Here is a 12,293-nt window from a genome sequence, read left to right as displayed (position 1 = left end):
TCACTACAATGCATCCCAGTCTAAATCCCAGCCTCGCCGTCTCCTTCCAAACATCCTCTTTCCCTGTTTCCTTATTCTCACTTATGGGTAGCAAGTAGCCTAGCTGTTACAGTTTTTCTAGATTGCTTAAACACAAAAACTGGTTCCTGTAGCACAAAAACCCATACCCTTACGTCATTCCCCAAAACACACACACATTTCCCATAACCATAAACACTATTCACCTGTTTCCACAAGTTTCAATATTCAAAACATTTTCTGCAAAACTTTACACGAAAGTGGCCAAATAAATCAATCATTGCACTATATACTCATTCAGCAAACACATGCTCTCAATATAATTAACTAAAGTCATCACAAACTAAACTGAAACAGCAAACCTTTCTCCAAGTGCAAACACTAAGCCTCTCCATTTCCGCCTGAATGACGTGCCCAAAGTAAACTGCCTGTAGCTCAGGCCCTGAAGCCAGGATATGCATATAATTGGTACCATTGGAAAGAAAACACTTTGAAGTTTGTAGAAATGTTTAAATAATGTAGGAGAATATAACACAATAGATATGGTAGGAGAAAATCCAAAGAAAAACCAACCTGAGTTTTTTGTTTGTTTGTTGAGAGACCATCGTCTTAGAAAGGCAAGGAAAAGGTCATTGAAAATAGCTCCCTGGCTCCCTGGATGCAATTCCTATGGCTTCCACAGGGTGTCAGCAGTCTTTGTTCAAGATTTCAGGCTTGTAACTTCAAAAACGAATAAGAAATATCAGTTTTAGTACAGGGACACAGTCTTGGAAATTCCCCTGCTAAAATCGGTTTCCTATTGAACATGTTTCTTTCCGTAAGAAATATTATAGTTTGATTACATTTTAGGGTATCTCAGGAGTAAATAGAAACATATTTTGAGTTGTTGAAACAAAGTTTAGGGGTAGATTTTCGGATTCCTTTCTCTGCATGTTGAACGAGTGGATTACTCAAATCGATGGCGCCAACTAAATTAACTTTTTGAGATATAAAGAAGGATTTTATCTAACAAAATGACACTACATGTTATAGCTGGAACCCTTTGGATGACATATCAGAGGAAGATTTTCAAAAAGTAAGTGAATATGTAATCGTTATTTGTGAATGTATGAAACCTGTGCCGGTAGAAAAATATTTAGGAAAAACATCCTCAAACAATCGCATGGCATGTTTTAGCTGTAATAGCTACTGTACATCGGACAGTGCAGTTAGATTAACAAGAATTTAAGCTTTCTGCCGATATAAGACATATGTACCTAAATGTTTAATATCCATCATTTGTATGATTATTTATTTGAATTGCGCGCCCTCCAGTTTCACTGGAAGTCGGGACGCCTAGCCCTAAGAGGTTTTTAACACACCAATCAGAATTGCAGGATCAATAAATAGGGCCTGGAGGCATGTCCATGTGCTTTGGAAAAATGGATCCTAACAATGCCCGAAGTTGCAAGACAACAGACAGGACGAGGACGACAACAACAAAGACAAGTAATCTCAGATGTGCTCGTACATGGGAGAAATATGAGAGAAGCTGGGCAGCTAGTGCAACCCAGTCTAAGCCGTTACACGGTTGCATCCATTGTCCGTACTTTCAGAAGGGAAAACAGGTAATTTGCCTTGTTGTTATTGTGATACATGTAATATTGTAGTGCATATAGACTGAATCTCCATTTTGTTCTCAGTGTAGTTTTTACCACGGTAATGGATGACCATAGGTCAGTAATGGTTAAATTTAACATTTTTGCAGAACTGGGAGGTGGCCATCTATTGGAGGTAGGCGGAGACTTCTCTCAGCTGAGCAGGAGACTGCCCTGGTGAATATGGTGATTGCCAGTAATGCCATCCGTTTGAGGGAAATTCAAACCCAAATAGTTGAAGACCAGGTAGTCTTCCAAGGAATTGACAGCATCAGCATTTCCACCATTGACCGGATCCTTCAGAAGAACCAAATAAGGACAAAGCAGCTGTACCGTGAGCCTTTTGAACGGAAATCAGATTTAAGGAGCAACGATTCCAAATTGTGCAGGTCATTTCTATACTGTATATAACTTTTACAGTATGTAGAGTATGGCCCGTCTCTCCAGCATATCAATACAGTACTGTATAGTAATGTGTTATAGTAACTGCAGTACACAATGTTTCATTCCAGTACAGTACTGTATTTGAAATATAGTAAAATGTATTTTTATTTTTTACTTCTGTAAAGAATCTTTGAGCTGGATGCCATGGCTGACCCACAGGAAGACATCTTCATCGACGAGGCAGGGTTCAACCTAACAAAAATGCTCAAAAGGGGGTGCAACTCCATTGGTCACCGTGCCATCATACAAGTTCCTGGCCCCAGAGGGCAGGCAACGTCACCCTATGTGCAGCCATCAGCAATCGTGGCGTCCTCCACCGCCATGTCAAAGTGCAACACGACACAACTCCTTCAATTTCTAGATCAGCTGCACAATAACATTCTTCAACAGGAAGGGGAGCCAGGGTACCAGAGCAAGCCCAATATGTTGTCATTTGGGATAACGTGAGTTTCCATCGGGCTGCTCTGGTTCGCGCCTGGTTCGCGCCTGGTTCAATGACCACCCCCATTCTTTTTTGCCAGCATATTCCCCATTTCTGAATCCGATTGAGGAATTTTCTCAGCATGGCGGTGGAGAGTGTATGACAGCAACCCCTACGCCACAGCAAAACCTCCTGGAGGCAATGGTGGACGCCTGTGGTGATGTGTCTGTGGAGTCTATCCAGAGTTTTCTACGGCACAAAATGGCATTTTTCCCACACTGCCTGGCAAGAGCCAACATAATGTGTGACATTGATGAGATATTAATGCCTGACCCAGACCTGAGAGGAGATGATGAGAAACCTGTACATTTGCTGCATTTGGAAATTAAGCTTTTGGGAATTGGGTATTTTACTGTGCATTGACTCTTCCTTACATGTTTTGTCAGTGTGACATTTCAAAAGGTCAGGTTTTTGACCAAAACAGCATATCCAGTAGTATTACCTTATCCACTAATGTAAGAGGTATTTATTACAGTAGTACTCCCTTATCCACTAATGTAAGAGGTATTTGTTACAGTAGTACTCCCTTATCCACTAATGTAAGAGGTATTTATTACAGTAGTACTCCCTTATCCACTAATGTAAGAGGTATTTGTTACAGTAGTACTCCCTTATCCACTAATGTAAGAGGTATTTGTTACAGTAGTACTCCCTTATCCACTAATGTAAGAGGTATTTGTTACAGTAGTACTCCCTTATCCACTAATGTAAGAGGTATTTGTTACAGTAGTATTACCTTATCCACTAATGTAAGAGGTATTTGTTACAGTAGTACTCCCTTATCCACTAATGTAAGAGGTATTTGTTACAGTAGTACTCCCTTATCCACTAATGTAAGAGGTATTTGTTACAGTAGTATTACCTTATCCACTAATGTAAGAGGTATTTGTTACAGTAGTATTACCTTATCCACTAATGTAAGAGGTATTTGTTACAGTAGTATTACCTTATCCACTAATGTAAGAGGTATTTGTTACAGTACTGTTTTGAAGTTCTCTCCAGGGTGTTTCTGAAAGGGTTATCTGGATAGTCAGTGCTGTGATTTTACAAAGTTTCAAATTATTTATCTGAAAACCTATTCTAAACATTTTGGTAGCAGTGTTTTGAATGAATCCCTCCAGTGTGTAACAAACAGTCATGTAGTCTGTGTTTTTGACAGCTTGTGTGTGTTGTCTGAGGGTAAAGTTGGAATTGGGAACCAGAAGTTAAATGTTTGTACCGTTTGGGTGGGAGTTTTTTAAGTTTTGTGCGTGAAGATTTGAGAAAATGTGTGAGTTGTTCCAGGAATTGTGGTCTAAGCTATTGAGAAAAACTGTAAGAGCGTTGGGCCAGTAACCAAAAGGTCGCTGGTTTGAATCCCTGAGCTGGCAAGGTTGAAAAATCTGCCATTCTGCCCTTGTTGAGGTGGATGTCTATTAAGGCAGACTGACCTGATCTGATTCAGAGGGGTTGATTAAGTGCGGAAGACACATTTCAGTTGAATGCGTTAGCTTGTACAACTGACTAGGTATCTCCCCTTTCCCTCATCTCTCTCAGCACATACCGGTTGCCATGACCTGAATGTCCACACAGATATCCACATTTTCTATCAAGCATTTCAATATTCACTCCTCTGATTAGAAATTACATCAAATCAAATGTTATTTGTCACATGCGCCGAATACAACAGATGTTGACCTTACAGTGAAATGCTTACTGACAAGCCCTTAACCAACAATGTCGTTTTAAGAAAATATGTGTTAAGTAAAAAATAGATAAGTAAGAAATAATAAAAACAAATAATTAGCAAATTAACAAATAATTAGCAGTAAAATAACAATAGCGAGTGTCACGCCCTGACCTTAGAGAGCCTTTTAATGTCTCTATTTGGTTTGGTCAGGGTGTGATTTGGGGTGGGCAATTCTATGTTTTGTTATCAATGATTTTGTATTTCTATGTTTTGGCCGGGTATGGTTCTCAATCAGGGACAGCTGTCTATCGTTGTCTCTGATTGAGAACCATACTTAGGTGGCCCTTTTCCCACCTGTCTTTGTGGGAAGTTGATTTTGTTTAGGGCACAGAGCCGTTAGCTTCACGGTTTGTTTTTGTAGTGTTTATTGTTTTGTTTGGCGTCATTTTGATCAATAAAGGTAAATGTACGCTCACCACGCTGCACCTTGGTCCTCTCCTTTTAACAGCCGTGACAGCGAGGCTATATACAGGGGGTAGAGAGTCAATGTGCAGGGGCACAGGTTAGTTGAGGTAATATGTACAGCTAGGTAGAGTTAAAGTGACTATGTATAGATAATAAACAGAGTAGCGTAAAATAGGGGGGTGGGGGGGCAATGCAAATAGTCTGTGTAGCCATTTGATTAGATGTTCAGCAGTCTTATGGATTGGGGTTAGAAGCTATTGAGAAGGCTTTTGGACCTAGAATTGGCGCTCCGGTACCGCTTGCCAGTCATGCACGCTGACGTCAGTCACAAGTTGTACAGTATTTCCTCCGACACATTGGTGCGGCTGGCTTAAATGACCAGTGTGTCAAGAAGCAGTGCAGCTTGGAAGAGTCATGTTTCGGAGGACTCATGGCTCTTAACCTTCGCCTCTCCCGAGTCCGTACGGGACTTGCAGTTGTCATGACGTTGCCCTCTTTGGACACAGCGAGCACCATCTCCCTACCTCGGCACAATCTCTCTCTGTCTCCTACAACCAGGCTGATGTGGTCAGAGAGGTCGTAAATTCCTGGAGGAGATTATCTCCTCATGGCCACAGTATATAGAGAGAGTGAGTTTCATAGAGAGAACAAAGGAATTTCTTCCACCCCACAGAACTGGAGAACAGAACGACATTTATGTTCTTGAGAAGGTATAACAGATCGGTGAAGATTCCAGCTACGAACTGGTCCGTTTGGTACAAGTTTGTGAAACTCATGGGAGACAATACATTACCATAACACTGTTTATACAATAGCCTCAGTTATGAGGCTTACATCTAATTGTTGTATAAGATGAATGAGTTAGGATGATACTGTTTGAAATTGTGTAATGTGATTTTGGACTGTTTAATGAAGGTAACTCCAATTCCCTAAAAAGTTTCACTAAGTCATTGGCACGCCCCCAGGGGCACAGACAGGACCTGGCGTCATTAGACAGCCTTTTTCTATGTCCCGAATAAAACTCCCACCTGCGTTTTCTATCACCAGACCGAGCTTACCTCAATTACGAGATGGCTAAAGGTTGCAGACCAGCTTACCACAAGAGGGCCAAGGTTTGAGCAGAGACCATAAACCTGAGTATAAGCTAAGGTTTGAGTAGATGGATTAATATTTTAACCATACCACATGGTTAAACTCTTAGACTATCGATACCGACAGAATAAGAACAAGTCTTTGATATTAATTACTAGTCTGCAGCTAGGAATTTGGTATCATTGAACGCGAAGACCGACAACCGCCGAAACCTTCTAGCCTATAACGACATGAATGAATGTCACTCTGAACTATCCATTCTAACCACAACAGAGAGAGAGAGGAAAAACTCTCCAACAAAAACAAACTTTTCAACAGAGATCCCGACGACTCACTGACCATAAATATATATATATATATATTGATTGCAATTATTCCAGAATGAGTGAGCGTTCATGTGCAAAGGATTAGCATTTCAATTGTTATAATTATCAACTCTGTAGTGCCTTCTCAGCTGACCCCCACTCCCCTTTTGTCTAACAAGCTGCCATACCGGTTTAGCCCACTAGGGCACATCCCCCTATCATTTCTTTGTAACCATATCTACTTTGTTTGTTTGTTTATGCATTTCTGTGAATTACTTAGTTAGTAAATAAACGATTTTAAGACAATTGATGTATGGATGACTCATAGTGAAGACTGGGTTCGTGCAGATAACCAACAATTTACGATGTTTGGAATGAGACTAACGTGAGGTAAATAATAATTCATTAATTCGAAGACTAATTGATCAGATATTAAAATATCTGAAAAGTTATATTAGGAAAATTATAACTTTGTAATCTGAATATTTTCCTTGGTGCCCCGACTTCCTAGTTAATTACAGTTACATGATTAATCAGTTTAATCGCGTAACAATAGTTACAGAGAGCTATTTGAAAAATAAGTCTTCAGTTTTAAAGATGCCAAATACACCACACAGTGATGGGACAACAATGTAACTACCAATTTGATATCACGAAATTGAGGAGAAAAAGTCAAAACAGTTCATTAAAAAAATTACATTATGAAGACAAAGTCCCTCAATTCTCTATCGATCACTTAAGTTTCAAGTTTCATTTTTTTCATGTCACATGCACAAGTACAGTTAAATGTCTTTCTCGCAAACCCCAACAACGGAAAGCCCAACAATGGAATAATCAATTACAATGTATTACTTAAAATTAAAAACATTTAAAACACAATAGATATATATGAAGTAAACATACCATATACAGGAAATATTTAAAAAGTCAGTTCCAATACCATATTTACATGTGCAGGGATGCTGGAGTGATGGAGGTAGATTGTCTATCGATCGCTTAATGATGATGGAGGTAGAATCTCTATCGATCACTTAATGATGATGAGGTAGATTCTCTATCGCACTTAATGATGATGGAGGTAGATTCGATGCAGCAGGTAGCCTAGTGGTTAGGGCGTTGGCCTAGTAACCGAAAGGTTGCAAGATCGAATCCCCGAGCTAACAAGGTAAAAATCTGTCGTTCTGCTCCTGAACAAGGCAGTTAACCCACTGTTCCTAGGCCGTCATTGAAAATAAGAATTTGTTCTTAATTTTTTTTATACAAGCATTTCACTACACTCGAATTAACATCTGCTAACCATGTGTATATGACAAATAAAATTTGATTTGATTTAGATGTTCAGTAGTCAGAAGCGGCACTCCTAGTGGACGGGGACTTTAATGCAGGCAAACATAAATCAGTTTTATCAAATATTTATCAGCATGTCACATGTGCAATCAGGGAAAAAAAAATCCTGGACCACCTTTACTCCACACACAGAGATGCATACAAAGCTCTCCCTCGCCCTCCATTTGTCAAATCTGACCACAATTCTATCCTCCTGATTCCTGCTTACAAGCAAAAACTAAAGCAGGAAGTACCAGTGACTCCCTCAATACGGAAGTGGTCAGATGATGCGGATGCTACATTACAGGACTGTTTTTCTAGCACAGACTGGAATATGTTCCGCGATTCATCTAATGACACTAAGGAATACACCACCTCAGTCATTGGCTTCATCAATAAGTGCATCGATGACGTTGTCATGCGCGGACCAACTGACCAATCGGACCAATCAAGTGTCTTCACTGACCTTTTCAACCTCTCCCTGACTGAGTCTGTAATACCTACGTGTTTCAAGCAGACCACCATAGTCCCTGTGCCCAAGGAAGCAAAGGTAACCTGTCTAAATGATTACCGCCCCGTGGCACTTACTTCGATAGCCAGGAAGTGCTTTGAAAGACTGGTCATGTCTCACATCAACAGCATCCTCCCGGATACCCTAGACCCACTCCAATTTGCATAACACCCCAACAGATCCACAGATGACACAATCTCAATCGCACTCCACACCGCCCTTTCTCACCTGGACAAAAGGAATAAATATGTGAGAATGCTGTTCATCAACTACAGCTCAGGGTTCAGCACCAATACCCCCCCTTCCCTCTTGTGTTGCTGCTACTCTCTGTGTGTTTGTTACCTATGCATAGTAACTTCGCCCCCACCTACATGTACAGATTACCTCAACTAGCTTGTACCCCTGCACACTGACTCGGTACCGGTGCCCCCAGTATATAGCCTCGTTATTGTTATTCTTATTGAGATTGCGTCGTCTATGGATCTATTTGGGCAGCATGCAAATTGGAGTGGGTCTAGGGTGTCGGATGGTTAATGTGTGCCATAAGCAGCCTCTCAAAGCACTTCATGCCTTGCGGGTGTTGACCTGATTAAAGACCCTCGTTGGCCTCGGAGAGCGAGATCACCCCAGTCCTTTGGGTCGGTGACGGCCCTCACACCCGGCTTGATGTTGTTGTTGTCAAAGACGGAATAAAATGCATTGAGTTTGTCTGGTAGAGAGGCATCGTCGGGCAGATCACGGTTGGGTCTTCCTTTGTAATCCGTAATGAACTGTAGCCTCTCCCACATGCAGTGGGTGTCGTAGCCTGTGTATTATGATTCCACCTTATTCCTATATTGTTATTATTTGATGACTCTGTGGAGGTCATAGCAGGACTTCCTGTACTTATTCCCGCCTCCTGCCGTAGCATCAGCGTTGTCTATGATAGCTCTGTGTGACCAGGTAGCCCTGGTCTTTAGTTTAATGCCAACCTCAGCAAGGTCACACACACACATACACCCAGGGTCTACCCGCTAATTTGTTGTAATTGGTTGTGAATTGTAGCACGGATATGTGAGAGTGTGTGTAAGAGAGACAGAGAGAGCGAGAGAGAATAATGCATGCAGAGCAGAATTAGGCCGATACCCACTAATGATCAAAATCCAGAAAGGAGTCGTTAAATTCTGCAACCACCTAAAAGGAAGCGATTCCCAAACCTTCTATAACAAAGCCTTCACCTAGAGAGGGATGAGTGGCGCAGCTGTCTAAGGCACTGCATCTCAGTGCTAGATGCGTCACTACAGACCCTGGTTCGATTCCAGGCTGTATCACAATCGCCCTTGATTGGGAGTTCCATAGTGCGGTGCACAATTGGCCCAGCGTCATCTGGGTTTGGCCAGGGTAGGCTGTCATTGTAAATAAGAATTTGCTCTTAACTGACTTAACGAGTGAAATAAAATATGAAGCTGGAGAAGAGTCCCCTAAGCAAGCTCGTCCTGGGGCTCTGTTCACAAACACACCCCACAGAGCCCCAGGACAGCAACACAATTATACCCAACCAAATCATGAGAAAATAAAAAGATAATTACTTGACACATTGGAAAGAATTAACTAAAAAACACAGAGCATACTAGAATGCTATTTGGCCCTAAAAAGAGAGTACACAGTGGCAGAATACCTGCCAATTGTGACTGACCTAAACTTAAGGAAAGCTTTGACTATGTACAGACTCAGTGAGCATAGCCCTGCTGCTGTAGGCAGACCTGGCTCTCAAGAGAAGACAAGCTCTGTGCTGACTGCCCACAAAATGAGGTGGAAACTGAGCTGCACTTCCTAACCTCCTGCCCAATGTATGACCATATTAGAGAGACATATTTCCCCTCAGATTACACAGATCCACAAAGAATTCGAAAACAAATCCAATTTTGATAAACTCCATTATCTACTGGGTGAAATACCACAGTGTGCCATCACAGCAGCAAGATGTGTGACCTGTTGCCACAAGAAAAGGCCAACCAGTGAAGAACAAACACCATTTTAAATACAACCCATATTTATGCTTATTTATTTTCCTTTTTTTACTTTAACTATTTGCGCATCGTTACAACACTGGATATATTTACATAATATAACATTTGTAATGTCTTAGTTCTTTTGGAACTTCTGTGTGTGTAATGTTTACTGTTCATTTTTATTGTTTATTTCACTTTTGTATATTATCTAATTAACTTGCTTTGGAAATGTTAACGTATGTTTCCCATGCCAAGAAAGCCCCTTGAATTGAATGGAGAGATTCTTCCACTCTCTTCTTTCAAGAACTTTCTCTCTACCTCCTCTTTCTCCCTCTCCCCTGTGACTTCTAAAAGAAGGAGCCAGAGCGAGAGAGGGAAAGAGAGAGATATCTAAAGGAGGTTTGATCACGGGGTCCTTCTGTCACTGAGAGATGGAGTAAATCAGCTCCACGTGATCAAACTAACTTCAACACACACACACACACACACACACACACACACACACACACACACACACACACACACACACACACACACACACACACACACACACACACACACACACACACACACACAGTGTGGAGCAAACCTCACGGTCGGACAAAGGCTTGGTTAGTGTAACATCAATAAGACTCACTTTACAGCAGATGTGTTTGATTCTGAGGCGAGAAGGCATACTCTGAATGTGAATAAAAGTAAAGTAGAATCAATAGCCAGGCCCAGGGGAAGGCTGTGAATGAAATAGTATGAGCACCCCGTAGTCTGATCGATATATGTGTGAGTAGCTACTACTATCTCAAATATAGAGCACATTTTCAAAGGAGATCCCAGAATATCAACCTCCCATATAGAATCAGTTTGAATGAGTCATCATCCAGACTGGAGCAGGACTGAAGAGGTACTCAGAATATGAATCACTCTCTGAGGGTAGAGCCAGGGCCATGGGCACTCAGCACTCCCAACCCGCTCCTTCATGTCTGCACACAGTAAGGTCTAGATGAGGAGGTTAGGTGCTAGGGGAATAAGGGGTAGATGTATGGGCTAGAGTGCTAGGGGAAGGGGCTAGACGTATGGGCTAGAGTGCTAGGGGAAGGGGCTAGACGTATGGGCTAGAGTGCTAGGGGAAGGGGCTAGAGTGCTAGGGGAAGGGGCTAGAGTGCTAGGGGAAGGAGCTAGACATATGGGCTAGAGTGCTAGCGTAAGGGGCTAGACGTATGGGCTAGAGTGCTAGGGGAAGGGGCTAGACGTATGGGCTAGAGTGCTAGGGGAAGGAGCTAGACGTATGGGCTAGGGGAAGGGGCTAGTGAGTTAGGGGAATAGGTCCTAGGGGAAGGGGCTAAACTAGAATCCTTAGTTGCCTCGTCCATTTTTGGATTTATATTCAACAAAAATATAAACGCAATATACAACAATTTCATTGACTTTACTGAGTTGCAGGTCATTTAAGGAAATACATTAACTAATTAGTCCCTAGTCTATGGATTACACATGACTGGGATTATAGATATGCTATGTTGGTCACAGATACCTTAAGATAAAGGGCCTCACAATGGGCCTCAGGATCTCAACACGGTATTTTTGTGCATTCAAATTTCCATCGATTGTGTTTGTTGTCCGTAACTTATGCCTGGCTATACCATAACCCGGGCGGCATTTAGTCTAGAGTTTAAAGCGTTGGACTAGTAACCGAAAGGTTGCAAGATTGAATCCCCGAGCTGACAAGGTAAAAAATCTGTCGTTCTGCCCTTGAACAAGGCAGTTAACCCACTGTTCCTAGGCTGTCATTGAAAATAAGAATTTGTTCTTAACTGACTTGCCTAGTTAAAGGTAAAATAAGCAAATAAAACCCCACTGCCACCATGGGGCACTCCGTTCACAAAATTGACATCAGCAAACCGCTCGTCCACACAAGCTGTTTGTGAGGCCGGTTGGACAAATTCTCTAAAACGACATTGGAGGCAGTTTATGGTAGTGACATGAACATTGAATTCTCTGGCAAGTCAGCATGCATGCCAATTGCATGCTCTCTCAAAACTTGAGACATCTGTGGCATTGTGCTGTGTGACAAACTGCACATTTTAGAGTGTCCTTTTATTGTCCACAGCACAAGGTGCACCTGTGTAATTATCAATCCGTTTAATCAGCTTCTTGATATGCCACACCTGTTAGAAGGATGGATTATCTTGGCAAAGATCTGGGATCTTTTATTTCAGCTCAGGAAACATGGGACCAACACTTGTTCTGTGTGTATTTATGATATTCACTGATTGTACAAAACATTAGGAACACCTGCTCTTACAATGACATAAACTGAGCAGGTGAATCCAGGTAAACGCTATGATACCTTATTGATG

Source organism: Oncorhynchus clarkii, chromosome 24, assembly GCF_045791955.1.
Source record: "Oncorhynchus clarkii lewisi isolate Uvic-CL-2024 chromosome 24, UVic_Ocla_1.0, whole genome shotgun sequence".
Lineage (NCBI taxonomy): Eukaryota > Metazoa > Chordata > Actinopteri > Salmoniformes > Salmonidae > Oncorhynchus > Oncorhynchus clarkii.
The sequence above is the reverse complement of the archived record's forward strand: the minus strand, read 5'-3'. Positions refer to the sequence as shown.